At 45.8% G+C, this 17,628-nt stretch overlaps 1 pseudogene; it reads right to left on the reverse strand.

Annotated features, from left to right (window-relative positions):
- Window positions 1–17,628, reverse strand: part of LOC141113367 (uncharacterized) — a 125,331-nt pseudogene that overhangs the window by 107,238 nt on the left and 465 nt on the right.

Genomic DNA, 17,628 nt, shown 5'->3' on the forward strand with positions numbered 1-17,628 from the left:
AGGGGTAATATGCACCCCTTATTGAGATGGGGGGACAGAATCTGGGGGCCTCTTTATTGGTAAAGGGTGCTTCCAGATTATAATAAACCCCCTGATTCCCACAAAAACCAGGCCAGAGTTGTGGGGAATATGATCTTTTCCTCATCAACACGGGGATAAGGTGCTTTGCCAAATGGGTTTCTTCCTGTATCCTTGTATCCTTCTCCATGCTGAAGGAATGTGGTCTGGTATGGTTCTGGGGGGGGGGGGGTCACACACTCATCTTTCCTCTTACATAGCCAGCCAAGCTGTATGTTCAGATAAGGTCTGCTATGGATGTTTTGGGTGAATCCACACTTTTTTCCTGATTTCAGCACGAGGTCCCTTTCGAAACATATACCGGACCTAAAGGGGAACCCCATACGATTTTTTTTGTGGGTGTGTGTGTGTGTCCCCTATTAATATCCATAGCAGACCCTCAACTAAGATAAGGGTTTGAAATAGATGAATGGAACCCTCGGCTGCTTTGTTTACAAACAGAATGAAGTGGCCAGGAGCTGTCATTTTGCAAACTATTTAAACACATTTTTTTTTATAAATATAACAGTTGCTGTAGTATGTTTTTTATATCAAACAGATGCGCCACTTCACAGGCAATGTCAGGGCATTCCCCAGATGTGTTATTTAACCACTTCACCCAGTTGGACATTATATGATGCCCTGGGCTTTCAGTGAATATACCGGATATCAAAATTTACAGCAGTCGATGCTCTGTAAAGCAGAAGTGAGTCAAGTGGCTGTACAGCCTCTCAATCACTTCTGCAGGTGGCGAAAGGGGCTTCCCTCCCTCTTACCACCCCTGCCTTTCCTGGGCTTTCCTATTGGAGAGCCAAGGACCCCTCTGACTGGTGCCATCAGCTGCTTTACTGACATTAATCCTACCTCTCTTTAACCCCAGACACTGGAAGTGACGAGGATTTAGTCACTTCCAGTTTCATTTTTTGTTTATCTGGCCATTAACTGCCAGGGAAGCAGCCGAACAGACCAATCTGTGTCTGATCGGCTGCATTTGAGGCCAGAAGAGAGATCTGAGGTCTATTAGACACCAGATCTCTCTTCTGGCCTCAAATGCAGCCATAAAGAAGACCTGTCAAGGTCCATGCTATCACAATGGATGAACACATAGCAATAAAGTTGATTTAAAAAAAAAAAAAAAAAGGAAAAGTGTAAATATTTTTTTACATAAAATTAATAATAATAAAAAAAAAGCTGGTCAGGTGCAAGGCTTTGCCAATTAGGGCACAGAGCACTGTCAGAGCCCTGATTGGACAAAGTGATAATGACTTTCTCCAATTACGGCTCAGTGCTCATAGTCCCACCCCACACTATAAAAGGTAACTTCCCATAGGAAGCTTTTGCATTGTGTTGGAGTGGGAATAGATAGAGCAGGGCTTAGTTTGCCACTAGCGAGTTAGTGTGTTCACTTATTGTGACTTTGTGTGGTTTTTTTTGGTTGCTGCATGTTTTGTTTTTTGTGGGTTTTTTTGTCCCCTGCCTGCCCCCTTTTTTTTAAATTGTCAAACGTAGTTTTTCTGACTGCGACACTGGTGTTCACCCCTTTTTCTTTTTTCTTTTTGATAGTTTTTACATTTCTGTCGGCATCAGTCCTCAATTTAAACTGTACCAAACACCACTTTTCATTCAATAAATTGCATCCAATCACATATTTCCCAGTTTCTATTAAATTTGAGTAACAAGCCCTCACCCCCATCATGTCTGGAAGGCCAACAAGGAGAGGCAGATGTTCCCATGCCACTATAAGGGGGCCAGCAGCATCTGTGTCCACAGGCAAAGGTGGATGTGGTCTGTTCTCAGGCAGGGGACATTTGTCTCTGTTTAGTGATGTTGCCCATGCTATCCAGCCACAGCATTCAGAGGAGGTGGTGGATTGGCTTACTAAACCATCCTCATTCTCCTCATCCTCTATGACCCAAGCTGACTAGTGCGCAGTCCATCGTAGCTGCCAGAGTGGCTTATTCTGCTTCCTTGTCCACAGCTACTCCTTCCACAGCCCCAGTATCATGCATGGAGGAGTCAACTGAATTATTTGAACACAATATCAGCCACTTGCTTCTTGACAATGCACAGACATTACCTAACCTCCGACCACTCAGCCCAATGGCAAGAGCACCTGAGAGCCACACGCACAAGGGACACAATTCTTCTTCTCCTTACTCCTCACCTTTCATGTCTACCCCCGCTATATCTCATGACCTCTTAGCAGCCTCCACAGACAGGCATAATGGTATAGCAAAGGGTGTCACAGGTCCTTGCATCATGTCTGCCAGCAGCACACCACCAGCTGTAGAGTATAGCAGGTAAATTTATCTGCCCCAGCTGCTGCAGCAAAAAACAAAATACACTTCCTGCCACCCACATGTCCAGCGTCTAAATTTCAGCTTGTCCAAATTGCTGGCTTTAAAATTCTTGCCTACGATTCCTGCCTAGAGTACCTCTAGAAGGTTACAGGGTAAAGGCACCACCAACACCCAAAGACCAATTTTTCCACAACTGTCTGACAGGGGCATCAAATTTAAATTCTTTACAGCAAGGCCAATTCTTCCTTTCATCAAGAGTAGCTCTAGAAGGTTATGGGGTGTAGAAAAAGTCATTTAAAACTGCTTGCGGCTGTAACGTATTGTTGGGTCCCGGCAATATAGATGAAAATCATTGAGAAAAACAGTATGGGTCCCCCCCCAGCCCATTACCAGGCTCTTTAGGTCTGGTATGGATATTAAGGGGAATCCCGCACTCAAATGTTTTAAAAAAATGGCATTGGGGGGCCCCCAGGCACTATATACCCTCAACAGAAGTATATATACTATACGGCCTGCCCTATATACTCTGCAGGAAATTGGGCCTTAGGTGTTGGTGGTGCCAGAACACTGTAACCCCTCACAGTTACTCTTGATGTGTGCAGGAACAGGCCCTGCTGTTAAATATTATTTAAAACATTGTAATTACATGTCCCTGTTAAACAGGAGCAGAAAAATTGGGCCTTAGGCAGTGGTGGTGGTGGTGCCACAACACTGTAGCCCCTCACAGATACTGTTATTGGGCGCAGGAACGGGCCCTGCTGTTAAATATTACATCAAAAATTGTAATTACATGCCCCTGTTAAACAGAGGCAGAAAAATTGGACTTTGGTAGTGGTGGTGGTAGTGCCACAACACTATAAGCCCTCACAGTCACTCTTGGTGGGCGCAGGAATGGGCCCTGCTGTGAAATATTAGATCAAAAATTGTAATTGCATGCCCCTGTTAAACAGGGGCAGAAAAATTGGGCCTTTGGTGGTGGTGGTGCCACAACACTGTAAGCCCTCAATTACGTTTGTTGGGCACAGGAACGGGCCCTGCTGTGAAATATTATATCAAGAATTGTAATTACATGCCCCTGTTAAACAGGGGCAGAAAAATTGGGCCTTTGGTGTCGGTGGTGCCACAACACTGTAACCCCTCACAGATACTCTTGTTGGGCGCAGGAACGGGCCCTGCTGTGAAATATTTGATCAAAAATTGTAATTACATGCCCCTGTTAAACAGGGCAGAAAAATTGGGCCTTAGGCAGTGGTGGTGGTGGTGCCACAACACTGCAACCCCTCACAGATACTCTTGTTGGGCACAGGAATGGGCCCTGCTGTGAAATAATAGATCAAGAATTGTAATTACATGCCCCTGTTAAACAGAGGCAGAAAAATTGGGCCTTTGGTGGTGTGGTGGTGCCACAACACTGTAAGCCCTCACAGTTACTCTTGGTGGCTGCAGGAATGGGCCCTGCTGTGAAATATTAGATCAAAAATTGTAATTACATGCCCCTGTTAAACATGTTTGGCACATTAGTCACTATTGAAGTGGATGCTGAGTACCTTACCCAATGCCTTTTTAATATTGGCTTCTGGTGAGTTTGACCCCCTTGGGGAGTGTGCATCACGTGGTGGAACATGTTTTCTTTCTGGTGAAAGGTGCACGCCTAGACATCAGTGATTCTACACCTAGAAAAACGTTGTACTGTCATCATCATTACCTTCTACATATAGACTTATATTTGTGTTTCTAGCCACTCACTGTGACACTTCTTTTTGTGGCTTTTTTAGCGCTGTTTTTAGTATTCTATGATCCAGTTTGGATCGCTGGACTTTTTTACTATCTATTTATGCCATATATATATATATATATATATATATATATATATATATATATATATATATATATATATATATATATATATATCAAATACACTGCCTGAAGTAGATTAGAAATAGTACACCACGACGGAATGCACTGTAGAATGTAGGTCTAGGCTACACTGACTGGATGCAGAGTATATATATATATATATATATATATATATATATATATACAGGGCTTTTTTTCTCTGAAAAAAGCTACAGGAACTCAGTCACGACCCCCTACCCACCCCTTACACACATCCTCCAAACGGCATCAAATAGTGGGTGTGGTCAAATTTCACTAACAGTGGGAGGGTCTTAACAGGGTCATTAAATACCAGGAGTGCGTTATGTACAGAGTGCAGAGTTCAGGGGGGGTTACACACAGACTGCAGAGCTCAGCTGCTTATCTCTACACCCCCCATCCACATCTCACGTTTACCCCTCTTCAGCTCTCCCCTCCGCATGCAACCCCCCCTACTGCCCCCATCTTCTCCCCATCTCCTTAAAAGCTCCACCATCTTCCACATGTCTTATTTTTGTTGCTGTGTTAAGCTGAAGCACCCAGCCGGATCTAGTAGCTCCCTGCTTACTGTATTTGGCTCCACCTCTCTCACTTGCAGGGGGATCATCCAGTGGTGATTAGGGATGAGACGAACACCCCCCTGTTCGGTTCACACCAGAACTTGCGAACAGGCAAAAAATGTGTTCGAACACGTGAACACCGTTAAAGTCTATGGGACACGAACAAGAAAAATCAAAAGTGCTAATGTTAAAGGCTTATATGCAAGTTATTGTCATAAAAAGTGTTTGGGGACCTGGGTCCTGCCCCAGGGGACATGGATCAATGCAAAAAAAAGTTTTAAAAACGGCCGTTTTTTCGGGAGCAGTGATTTTAATAATGCTTAAAGTGGAACAATAAAAGTGTAATATTCCTTTAAATTTCGTACCTGGGGGTGTCTATAGTATGCCTGTAAAGGGGCGCATGTTCCCGTGTTTAGAACAGTCTGACAGCAAAATTACATTTCAAAGGAAAAAAAGTAATTTAAAACTACTCACGGCTATAATGAATTGCCGGTCCGACAATACACATAAAAGTTAATTGATAAAAACGGCATGGGAATTCCCCACAGGGGAACCCCGAACCAAAATTTAAAAAAAAAATGACGTGGGGGGTCCCCCTAAATTCCATACCAGGCCCTTCAGGTCTGGTATGGATATTAAGGGGAACCCCGGCCAAAAGTAAAAAGAAAAATGGCGTGGGGTCCCCCTCAAAATCTATACCAGACCCTTCAGGTCTGGTATGGATTTTAAGGGGAACCCCGCGCCAAAATTAAAAAGAAAATGGTGTAGAGTCCCCCCAAAAATCCATACCAGACCCTTATCCGAGCACGCAACCTGGCAGGCCACAGGAAAAGAGGGGGGATGAGAGAGCGCCCCCCCTCCTGAACCGTACCAGGCCACATGCCCTCAACATTGGGAGGGTGCTTTGTAGTAGCCCCCCAAAACACCTTGTCCCCATGTTGATGGGGACAAGGGCCTCATCCCCACAACCCTTGCCCGGTGGTTGTGGGGGTCTGCGGGTGGGGGGCTTATCGGAATCTGGAAGCCCCCTTTAACAAGGGAACCCACAGATCCCGGCCCTCCCCCCCCCGTGTGAAATGGTAAGGGCTACCATTTCACAAAAAAACTGTCAAAAAGGTTAAAAATAACAAGAGACAGTTTTTGACCATTCCTTTATTTAGATGCTTCTTCTTTCTTCTATCTTCTATCTTCCTTCGGTTTCTTCCTCCATCTTCTTCTTCTTCTGGTTCTTCTGGTTCTTCCTCCGGTGTTCTCGTCCGGCATCTTCCTCCGCGGCGAACTGGTGAACAGCTGATGTTCGAGTCGAACGTGAGTTCGACTCGAACTTGAAGCTCATCCCTAATGGTGATGTTGGCATTTGCACTGCACCCCAGGTACCTGCATCTCCCCTGTCTCTATCCTTCACTCAGTGGAAGCCACTCAGGAAATCTGTTGGGGAACAAGCTGTCACTTGTAAGCATAGAAGCCAGACATTTGTGTTTTCAAGTAATAGTGGTGAACAGGGAGCTGAGGACCTGAGCCAGAGGTGGTGGAACTGAGTTCCACCAAGTTCCTGCTGAAAAAAATCCCTGTGTGTGTGTATATATATATATATATATATATATATATATATATACAGTGGGGACAGAAAGTATTCAGACCCCCTTAAATTTTTCACTCTTTGTTATATGCAGCCATTTTTTAAAATCATTTAAGTTCATTTTTTTCCCCATTAATGTACACACAACACCCCATATTGACAGAAAAACACAGAATTGTTGACATTTTTGCAGATTTATTAAAAAAGAAAAACTGAAATATCACATGGTCCTAAGTATTCAGACCCTTTGCTGTGACACTCATATATTTAACTCAGGTGCTGTCCGTTTCTTCTGATCATCCTTGAAATGGTTCTACACCTTCATTTGAGTCCGGCTGTGTTTGATTATACTGATTGGACTTGATTAGGAAAGCCACACACCTGTCTACATAAGACCTTACAGCTCACAGTGCATGTCAGAGCAAATGACAATCATGAGGCCAAAGGAACTGCCTGAAGAGACAGAATTGTGGCAAGCTACAGATCTGGCCAAGGTTACAAAATAAATTCTGCTGCACTTAAGGTTCCTAAGAGCACAGTAGCCTTCATAATCCTTAAATGGAAGACATTTGGGAAGACCAGAACCCTTCCTAGAGCTGGCTGTCCGGCCAAACAGAGCTATCGGGGGAGAAGAGCCTTGGTGAGAGAGGTAAAGAAAAACCCAAAGATCACTGTGGCTGAGCTCCAGAGATGCAGTCGGGAGATGGGAGAAAGTTGTAGAAATTCAACCATCACTGCAGCCCTCCACCAGTCGGGGCTTTATGGCAGAGTGGCCCAATGGAAGCCTCTCCTCAGTGCAAGACACATGAAAGCCCGCATGGAGTTTGCTAAAAAAACACCTGAAGGACTCCAAGATGGTGAGAAATAAGATTCTCTAGTCTGATGAGACCTTAATTCTAAGCGGTATGTGTGGAGAAATCCAGGCACTGCTCATCATCTGTCCAATACAGTCCCAACCGTGAAGCATGGTGGTGGCAGCATCATGCTGTGGGGGTGTTTTTCAGCTGCAGGGACAGGACGACTGGTTGCAATTGAGGGAAAGATGAATGCGGACAAGTACAGGGATATCCTGGACAAAAACCTTCTCCAGAGTGCTCAGGACCTCAGACTGGGCCTAAGGTTTACCTTCCAACAAGGCAATGACCCTAAGCACACAGCTAAAATAATGAAGGAGTGGCTTCACAACAACTCCGTGACTGTTCTTGAATGGCCCAGCCAGAGCCCTGACTTAAACCCAATTGAGTATCTCTGGAGAGACCTAAAATTGGCTGTCCACCAACATTTACCATCCAACCTGACAGAACTGGAGAGGATCTGCAAGGAGGAATGGCAGAAGATCCCCAAATCCAGGTGTGAAAAACATGTTGCATCTTTCCCAAAAAGACTCATGGCTGTATTAGATCAAAAGGGTGCATCTACTAAATACTGAGCAAAGGGTCTGAATACTTAGGACCATGTGATATTTCAGTTTTTCTTTTTTAATAAATCTGCAAAAATGTCAACAATTTTGTGTTTTTCTGTCAAAATGGGGTGCTGTGTGTACATTAATGAGGGAAAAAATGAACTTAAATGATTTTAGCAAATGGCTGCAATATAACAAAGAGTGAAAAATTTAAGGGGTCTGAATACTTTCCGTCCCCACTGTATATCAAATACACTGCCTGAAGTAGATTAGAAATAGTACACCACGGAATGCACTGTAGAATGGTAGAATGTAGCTCTAGGCTACACTGACTGGATGCAGAGTAAATATATATGTAGCAATAACTCCTTTAGGAGCTGCTGGTTTTGATCGGGCCTGTCCTCTGATATCTTCACCCCTCTTTACCTTGTTCAATCCCCTTGACACAACTGTAGTGCAGTGTTGTAGTGACACTAATACCAATTATAGCTTCACAATATATATATTTATATATGACACTTATATACATATACCTCTACCTGGGTGCTTTTGGCTCCACCTGCAGGAAAAAAACAACACTGCACATAAACTTCTGTGATAACCAAAGTGACTTCTTTTACTGAAATGATATGTATATATATATATAAAAGTTATTACAGTGACTACACTATCACACCAACGTAGTGTGACAGTACAGTAAATATTCACAACAGTCTTTGTACACATACACAAATATACATAAATATATCCACACACGCAGAGCTTTCCTGAAAAGTCCCCTTATTGGTGCGTCTCCAGGTGGGACCAGTGTTCAAAATGAAATCGTCTTAACTCTGGACACTTTCCCACTTCCAGCACAGTATAGCAAGCGCAAAGACACAGAAATGTGAATATCCCACAATATAAATACTAGGGAGCTCCCCCTGCTTTAAACAGTAAAGTCACTATTCTTTATGACTAAATGCAGGGCCCTGCAATAGAAGAGATAGTCCTGTCGTCTTCAGTCTTCGGCTAGCTATAATCAGTATTTGTAATCCACAAGAGAGTTCTTCTGAAGTATTGCGCAGTGCAAGATGATGCACAAAAGTAATTATAATCAGGCAAATTGATTGAGTGTTCTTACTTGAAGGAGACAGACAACTATTATCAATCCCTGGATATTGAAGTCTGTGTAAATGTAATGCTTTCCAACTAAATTGTTCCATGGGACTATCAGTCCCAGCAACACTCTGTAACAGCTCTAAATGTGTGTAGTGTTGAACAAACTTCTGGGCGTTAACCCTCTCACCGCACCGGATCCGGACAGATGGATGTCTCCGTTTCAGCAGTTCTCAGTCCGTATGGAGCCACAACCACGCTGTCACGCTGTTCCATTTACTAACGACTAGGAGTCCTCGGTTACCTCCTCCACAGGTCTCTGGAACGATCACTCCTGCTGCTCCAGCACACTGTGATCAATGGCAGGATCCTTGCTGCTGTTCTGCTCCTTTACAAGGTAGGCCGCAACCCTGTGGGACACACACACCCACAGAGTTCTGCTGGCAGGCCACGCGTCCCAGGAACAAGAGACCTAAGATGGCCGCTCCCAGCCCTTTTATATCCTCCCCACAATGCAGTTCAGTTCTCCTCTGGTTCATGAGCATTGTGGGTAGGTCATAGTTAATGTCCAGGAGTAAACTATCACTTCCATGTCACTTCTGAAAATGATGAAAAATAAAAGTATTGTACCCTTATAGTTTGCTACTAGATGGCACTATATCAACTTATCACCTTTACAACAACACATATGACTAGAAACAAAAGTTGTCAGCGCTTCATACTCCCCCTGCTTTAAATCTTTGGTCCCCAAAGATATGCAAGATCATGTTTCTGCTACACATTTTGGCCTCTATACTAGTGCACAGGACCGACAGAGGAGCCTCCCACCAATTCTCAGGTGTTGGGAAACTATTCTGTGTACCCACAACTGTCACCTTGGTATCAGATACAGATGTGTCAAGGGGTGAAACAGGGCTTTCCTTTTCCAGATTGACAGAGGAGGAACTAGGCTCATCGACATTCCTTTTACTAGTGACCTTAGCCACTTCAGAACACTCGCCCAGTGTATCACATGTTAGTCTTTTGGGTGGGCGAATGCTCCTCTTTCCTCTTTGTTCTCTTGGTGTGTCCTCTATTTCTGGGTAAACACTGTTTTCTTCTATTACAGACCTTGGTTCCTCCAAGTCAGTGAGAGACGAACACTCTTCAGACCGTTCAGACAGTGGTACAAACTCTGGAGCTTCTGGCCTAAGTGTCTCACTATCTTCTCTGGTTGTCGGGAATGAAACACTCCTTTCAGCTTCGGGTGTATCAGACGACCACACCCAGCTGATGTCCATGTCTCTCTCCTCATTATCTTCAGTTGTTAAAGACCCAACTCAGACCTGGTTACAGGCTGACGTGCAACATCTGATGTAGATGATAACTCCTCCCCGGGGATTATCCTGACTGCATCAGTGAGGGGTAAAAGGTGATTCCGATGCCAAGTCTTAATTGGTCCAGCACTTCCTTCTGGTCTAATTTCAAATACTGGAAGCCCTGGAAGCTGTCTACATACAATGTATGGCTGTGACCTCCAGCGATTAGCCAGCTTTTGTTTCCCAGGAATACCCAAATTTCTTAATAGAACTCGGTCACCAGGTTGTAGATCTTGAATCCTTACTTTGAGGTCAAAGTTCCTCTTATTTCTACTCGCTCTGTTGTTTGACATAGCCCGAGCCTTCTCATAAGCAATCTTCAGACTCTTTCGCATCCTATTTGTATAACCTCGATGAGAGGACTCTGAGGTGTGGTGAGGAGTTCCGAAAGCCAGGTCAACTGGTAATCTAGTCTCTTGCCCAAACATCAAACTATAAGGTGAATATCCTGTGATGTCACTCTTGGTGCTATTATACGCATGTACCAAAGCAGTGATATGCTTACTCCAATTGGGCTTTTGCTCAGAGGTCAGTGTCCCCAACATATTAAGAAGGGTTCTATTAAACCTCTCCGGCTGAGGATCTCCTTGTGGGTGATAAGGTATAGTTCTAGACTTCTGAATTCCCAATAGATCCAACAATCTCCTGATGAGCGTACTCTCAAAGTCCCTCCCCTGATCTGAGTGAATCCTCTGTGGTAATCGATAATGGACGAAAAACTTTTCCACTAGCATCTTCGCCACTGTGACTGCTTTCTGATCTTTAGTGGAGAAGGCCTGAGCATACCTGGTAAAATGGTCAGTGACTACCAAGATATTTCCTTGTCCACTCAAGTCGGATTCTAAACACAGGAAATCTATGCAAACTAAATCCATGGGACCTTGGCTTGATAAATGACCCATTGGGGCGGCTTGTTGCGGCAAAGTCTTTCTCTGGATACACCTATGGCAGGAGTGACAGTAACTCTCCACTTCTTTCCTCATGTAAGGCCAATAGAATCTATCCCTTATCAGTTGAAGAGTTCTTTCTGACCCCAGATGGCCATGATAATCATGCAGGGCGATTAACACTTTCTCCCTGTGTTTCTCTGGCAGGAACAGTTGCCACTTCTCCTATAGATCTTCAGAGGGGCCCCTTCGGTAGACCACCCCTTGTTGCAACTGCAACCGACTCCACTCTTTATGTAACAACTGAGCTTCCATCCAAGCACTTTTCAGAAGTAAATCAGGGTGCTACTCTCCAAAGCCTCCAGTATAAAGCTACAGAGTGGATCTTCCTGTTGATCACTCCTAAGGTCTTTTCTCGATAACTTAGGTAAACCTTCTGCTGCAATCTGAGAGACATTACAGCAATACTTGGGCACCCCTGCTGTAGTCACTCCGACCTCTTCAGCTCTGGCTCCACCTTTCTCCTGTCGCTCTGCTCCTTCACAAAGGGCTCTTACCCCTTCGGGGGCAAGCTGAGTCCAATCGTCTTGGGAGTTCAGGGGACTGTGAGGTCTTCTCGACAGCGCATCTGCATCTCTGTTACCAACTCTTGATCTGTATTTCAGGCTGAAGGAAAATGCTGAAAGAGCAGCCAACCACCTATGGCCTGTGGCATCCAACATCACGGTGGTGAGCAAGTATGTGAGGGGGTTGTTGTCTGTTTTGACCACAAATTCCGCACCATACAGGTAATCTCTCAACTTGTCCACCACGACCTACTTCAAGGCCAGAAACTCAAGTTTATGAGTGGGGTAGTTCTTCTCAGCAGGGGATAGACTTCGGCTCACATAGGCAATGGGCCTTAATTGTCCATTATGATCTTGGTAGAGCACTCCACCAAGCCCATCTCGGCTGGCATCCACGTGCAGTTCATAGGGCTTGGTAGGATCCGCGTAAGCTAACACTGGAGCAGTAGTAAGGCTCCACTTCAACTGTCTGAATGTCTCCTCACATTGCGGAGTCCACTGATCCTGAATAGACTCCTTTTTCTTTCTAGGCCCTTCTTTCCGCCTCCCAGGTTTATCTGAATCCACATCAGCCTCTTCTTGATTCTTCAATAGTTCCGTGAGTGGGTGAGCTATCTTTGCAAACCCCTCCACAAACCTCCGATAGTAGGAGCAGAATCCCAGAAATGACCTGAGCTCAGTCACATTCGTGGGCTTGGGCAAAGAGGTAACAGCTTCCAACTTTTCGGGGTCTGTTGCTATCCCTTCTTCAGACACAATGTGCCCCAAATAGTTCACCGAAGGTTGATAGAACTGACACTTCTCCATTGAAAGTTTCAAGCCCTCATCATGTAATCTCTTCAGGACCTTTTCCAGTCGCTCTTCATGCTCTTCAAGAGTTCGGCCAAATACTATGATATCGTCTAAGTATACTAGGACCACAATCAAGTTCATGTCGCCTTGTTTCCATGAGCCGCTGAAAAGTTGCCAGAGCCCCAGACAGACCTTGTGGCATCCGGTTAAATTCATAGAACCCCACGAGGGTGAAGAAAGCAGTTTTTTCCTTATCTTCAGGACTCATGGGTAATAACTGGTAATAACCACTCTTTAAGTCTAATACACTGAACCATATCGCTCCTGACAGGCTCTGTAAGGCATCTTCTATACGAGGGGTAGTGTATTGATCGGGAATGGTCCGTCGGTTCAGGGTCCTATAGTCCATACACAGCCGTAGCGACCCATTCTTTTTCCTCACTACCACTATCGGGGAGGCGTATGGACTCCTGGACTCCCTGATAATCCCAGTCCTTTTCAGCTCAGCCAGCTGTTCTCGGAGGTCCTCAAGATCTCCCAATGGGATCCTCCTGACCCTTTCTCAAAAAGGTTTGTCTTCCTCCAGCCGGATCTTGTGCTCAGCACTCTTGGCATACCCCACATCAATCTCACTCCTTGAAAAAGCCTCTCTCCATCTAATAAGCTGGGTTTTGGCCCTTTCCATTCAAACAGGCGTAAGGGAGGTGTTCTTCGGGTAGAAGTCTTCTATGGGAATCTCCCCCTCTGGTCCTCTTTTGACATCACATGTCGAGACCGGGGTCGCTTGATTTGCTTGTCCAAGCAGCATCCTTGCTGGTTGTGACAGACCTAGCCGGGAGAGAGACTTTTGGAGGGGACTGTATGCTAGCCTCTTGCCGATCGATCGTGGGCCCTTGCATTTGGGGGAACGGTGCTCTTTGTGAGCTGTATGCCTGGGGACCCTTGAGGTGGTATTACTGTGGATTCGGGTCCTGGTACCCCAGGACACACAGACTCTGGGGACACTGGATTTGCCATATTGGAATAGTGGCTGATTCATAATGCTGGGACAGATACTGTTAGGAGATACTGATGTAAATTCCAGCACCTGTCTGTCTGTTGTCTGCTAAAATGTGTATTGTAAATAAGTCTATAGTATGGGATCTAAGAGTCATTAGATCCCCATTGTTGTTTGTGTTAATTAACTCTGCTATTGTGTGAAGAAGAGTCTATGTTGATTGTGATAATGTTGATTGGATTTTCTGAACTACAAGACGGCCAGTCTGGCCTACAAGTCATGTCTGAGTCATCTAGGCTGTCTAAAGGGATTAGTTAATTAGCTCATGTTAATTAGGTTAATTAGGTTACAGCTGTATTGTTAGAGTAATATGAGCAGGAGGTCTGCACCTCCACTTTTAGTGTATAAAAGCCTGTATTTTGCAATAAAGTGAGATTCCTGGTTGAACTTACATACAGCCTGCCTTGTGTTTGTTCTGAGCTATCACAACTGGTTTAGAACGGCACCGAGCTGTAGTTCTAATCCCGGAGCATTGGATGACCGAACCATCAGACATTGCAATCTGATTTAATAGCTGCAGAGGAGTGTCGGGAGAGTGGAATCGAGTGAGCAAGAGACTCCTTACATTGGTTGGCAGCGGTGGGATTTGCTCTCCAGTTACTGGGACACTCCAAACCAGCCTGCAGGAGAGCCATGCTGAAAGACTTACTTGAGAGCCGTGGAGGGAATGGTGGGATCGTGCTTCCTTGCCGTAAACACATCCAAACCATCACCTGGATCCAAGGTAGCAGGATAGCAGGAGAGGAGAAATACGAGCCACCATGGATAAGGAATTCAGAAGGAGGTTGCGAGAGAAGGAGATACAGCACAGAGGACCAGTATCAGAGCAGGTCCTGTTAGGATGGTTTGATTCTATCCGCTGTGAACTCTGGAAGGAAGCGCTAGCCCGTGAGCAGCGACACCAGGGAAAAGTTCTCCCCTCCATCCATGTGAGGTACTGGAAGGCTTTGACTACGATGGCCTGGGATTGTTATACTGGAGGCTGTCCAGGGACCCTGATTTTAGAAGTGATCGGGAGTGGCGTTTGGAGGAAATAATGGAGCACAGAGAGCGGAGACTGAATGTCTCAGAAGTGCACTGGGCACTGGAAGATTTGGAGTTTCTGGCCGTTCAGGAATGGGAGTTGGAGATCGCCTACAAACAGCTGTTGGACTCTGCTCAGCAGCAGGGTGGTGCTCCCTTTGCCTGGGACTATCATGAAATACCAGTTGACAACTCTGAAATCCTGGCGGAAGAGTTGACAATGTGGCAGAGTAACGGTGTGCTTTGCCAACCTGCACCCGCAGCTATGGAGGGAGAGGTCTTATGGCGGATGCAGCAAGTGCTGACTGACCTTGATGAACCTGTTTCTGCATTGGATGATCTTGGATGGAGGAATGTGCCTGTCCAGCAGAATGTCAGAGAATCGGCAGTGGAAAATCTGAAGATTGCCGTTCCCAAACCTGAAGTGCTGACAACAGGGCAGAGCTCTGCTATCCTGTACCCAGCACTGATAGCATCTTCTGGGTTCCACGGAGAGGAGATGGTGAACCTTTATCCCCAGACACCAGTTGCAGAGACAGGGGATTTGATAGACTTTTCTGCTGAGGAAGAACAACCTGGTGAGCCTCCAGCAGAAGAAGAGCTGTTATTAGGGCCAAACTTCACTGTGCTCTCCCCAGCACTGATAGCATCTTCTGGGTTCCAGGGACAGGAGATGGTGAACCTTTATCCCCAGACACCAGTTGCAGAGACAGGGGATTTGATAGACTTTTCTGCTGAGGAAGAACAACCTGGTGAGCCTCCAGCAGAAGAGGAGCTGTTATTAGGGCCAAGCTTCACTATGCTCTGCCCAGCACCAACAGAAGTATCTGTGAAGTTACAAGGAACTTCCCCAGCTGAAGCGCTGGCAACCGGACAGAGGGTCCAAGATCTCTGCCCTACACCTGCGGCGGTTCCGGAGGCTCAGGTTGAGAAGGAGGTGGTCACTTCCCAGCAGCAGATCAGGATACAGGGGGAGAAGGGAGAGGAGGTGTTCGTCGTCCCTCCTCAACAGTTAGCCGGAGCAGATGGTGTGGGGTTTCCAGCAGAAGGGCTGGCAACAGGGCCGAGTACTGCTGGACTCTGCCCTCAACTAACAGAGGGTGGATGTCCTGTGAAGGTGGATGGGACTTCAGTCTCCACCTGTATACCCCAGGGATGCTGGGCAGTTGGCCCAGATCCCCAACAGCATGACGGAGTGAGCCCAGACACCCTGTCTTCTCTCCAGCGGCAGAAAGAACTCCAGGGAGAAGGGCCAGTCCAGGCCTCTCCCCAGCGGCAGATATGTTCTCTGAGAGAGGCAGAGGTTGGCTGGGTGAGTAATACTTTGTTTGGAACAATTTGTTTGGGGTACTGTGTGGATACAGGCATTAGAGGACTGGAACTACTGACTAACTTCGGAGTCAACCCGACTGGGGTCTCCTCCTGTGTTAGTCTCCTGCCGAAAGGGGAGAAATGTGACAGACCTAGCCAGGAGAGAGACTTTTGGAGGGGACTGTATGCTAGCCTCTTGCCAATCAATTGTGGGCCCTTGCATTTGGGGGAACGGTGCTCTTTGTGAGCTGTATGCCTGGGGACCCTTGAGGTGGTATTACTGTGGATTCGGGTCCTGGTCCTCCAGGACACACAGACTCTGGGGACACTGGATTTGCCATATTGGAATAGTGGCTGATTCATAATGCTGGGACAGATACTGTTAGGAGATACTGATGTAAATTCCAGCACCTGTCTGTCTGTTGTCTGCTAAAATGTGTATTGTAAATAAGTCTATAGTATGGGATCTAAGAGTCATTAGATCCCCATTGTTGTTTGTGTTAATTAACTCTGCTATTGTGTGAAGAAGAGTCTATGTTGATTGTAATAATGTTGATTGGATTTTCTGAACTACAAGACGGCCAGTCTGGCCTACAAGTCATGTCTGAGTCATCTAGGCTGTCTAAAGGGATTAGTTAATTAGCTCATGTTAATTAGGTTAATTAGGTTACAGCTGTATTGTTAGAGTAATATGAGCAGGAGGTCTGCACCTCCACTTTTAGTGTATAAAAGCCTGTATTTTGCAATAAAGTGAGATTCCTGGTTGAACTTACATACAGCCTGCCTGGTGTTTGTTCTGAGCTATCACAACTGGGTTAGAACGGCACAGAGCTGTAGTTCTAATCCCGGAGCATTGGATGACTGAACCATCAGACGTTGCAATCTGATTCAATAGCTGCAGAGGAGTGTCGGGAGAGTGGAATCGAGTGAGCAAGGGACTCGTTACACTGGTATCTTCACAGGCAAAGCTGTCTTGTTTCGAACACTGACTAAGACTCTCCCTCTGCTTCTCTTAAGTGCCTTGGTTGATAACACTTTTGGGATTATCTCCAGACCGACATCTTCTTCTTGAGTGTCCGTCTCCAAGACAATAAAAGGACCAGGTTGTCTCCAACTCAACTTGACAGAGGCCCTCAAGCATATCACTTCACCCTGTTGTAGCAGTTCTTCACCCCGGTCTAAACGCCAAATTTTTCCCACCCCTTCTAGTGGGGCCTTTTGTTCGTGTACTATATCCTTGTACACTTGGGTTAGCATGGGGTGTACCTTCATGGCCGGGGCACTTTCCTTTTGTACAAGCGGTGTCAGGAGTCTTCTGACCAGATCAGTATTCGTCCCGGCGATAAGGGAACTTCTGTGAGCCCCAGGGGCCGAGGACACACTACTGCCAAGGTGTCAAAAGTCTCCACCTTTCCAGCCACACTCGGGTCAAAGGTGAGTTTGATAGGGATATACCCCTCGTAAGGGAAGTTCTGGGTACCCAAGCCCCATATCTCTAATTCTTCCAACTTTTGCAGGGGCAGATGTTTGAGATGCTTCGCATAGAAATCTTTGTATAATAAAGTCACTTGGTGTCCAGCAGTGCTTTGGCGTAGATTCCTTCCACCTGGATTGGGATGATCGGAGAGGGTCCTACTAGCTTGGGAGGGAATACACCATGAGTGTTTGGCTTAATTTGCTTGCTAGTGCGCATCTTGACTCCTCGTTTCCATGGGCGCTTACTCAACTTCGTTCCCTCTCTTACCCTCAGAACTTTGTGGGCC

Source organism: Aquarana catesbeiana, linkage group LG12 (genome assembly GCF_042186555.1).
Source record: "Aquarana catesbeiana isolate 2022-GZ linkage group LG12, ASM4218655v1, whole genome shotgun sequence".
Classification (NCBI taxonomy): Eukaryota; Metazoa; Chordata; class Amphibia; order Anura; family Ranidae; genus Aquarana; species Aquarana catesbeiana.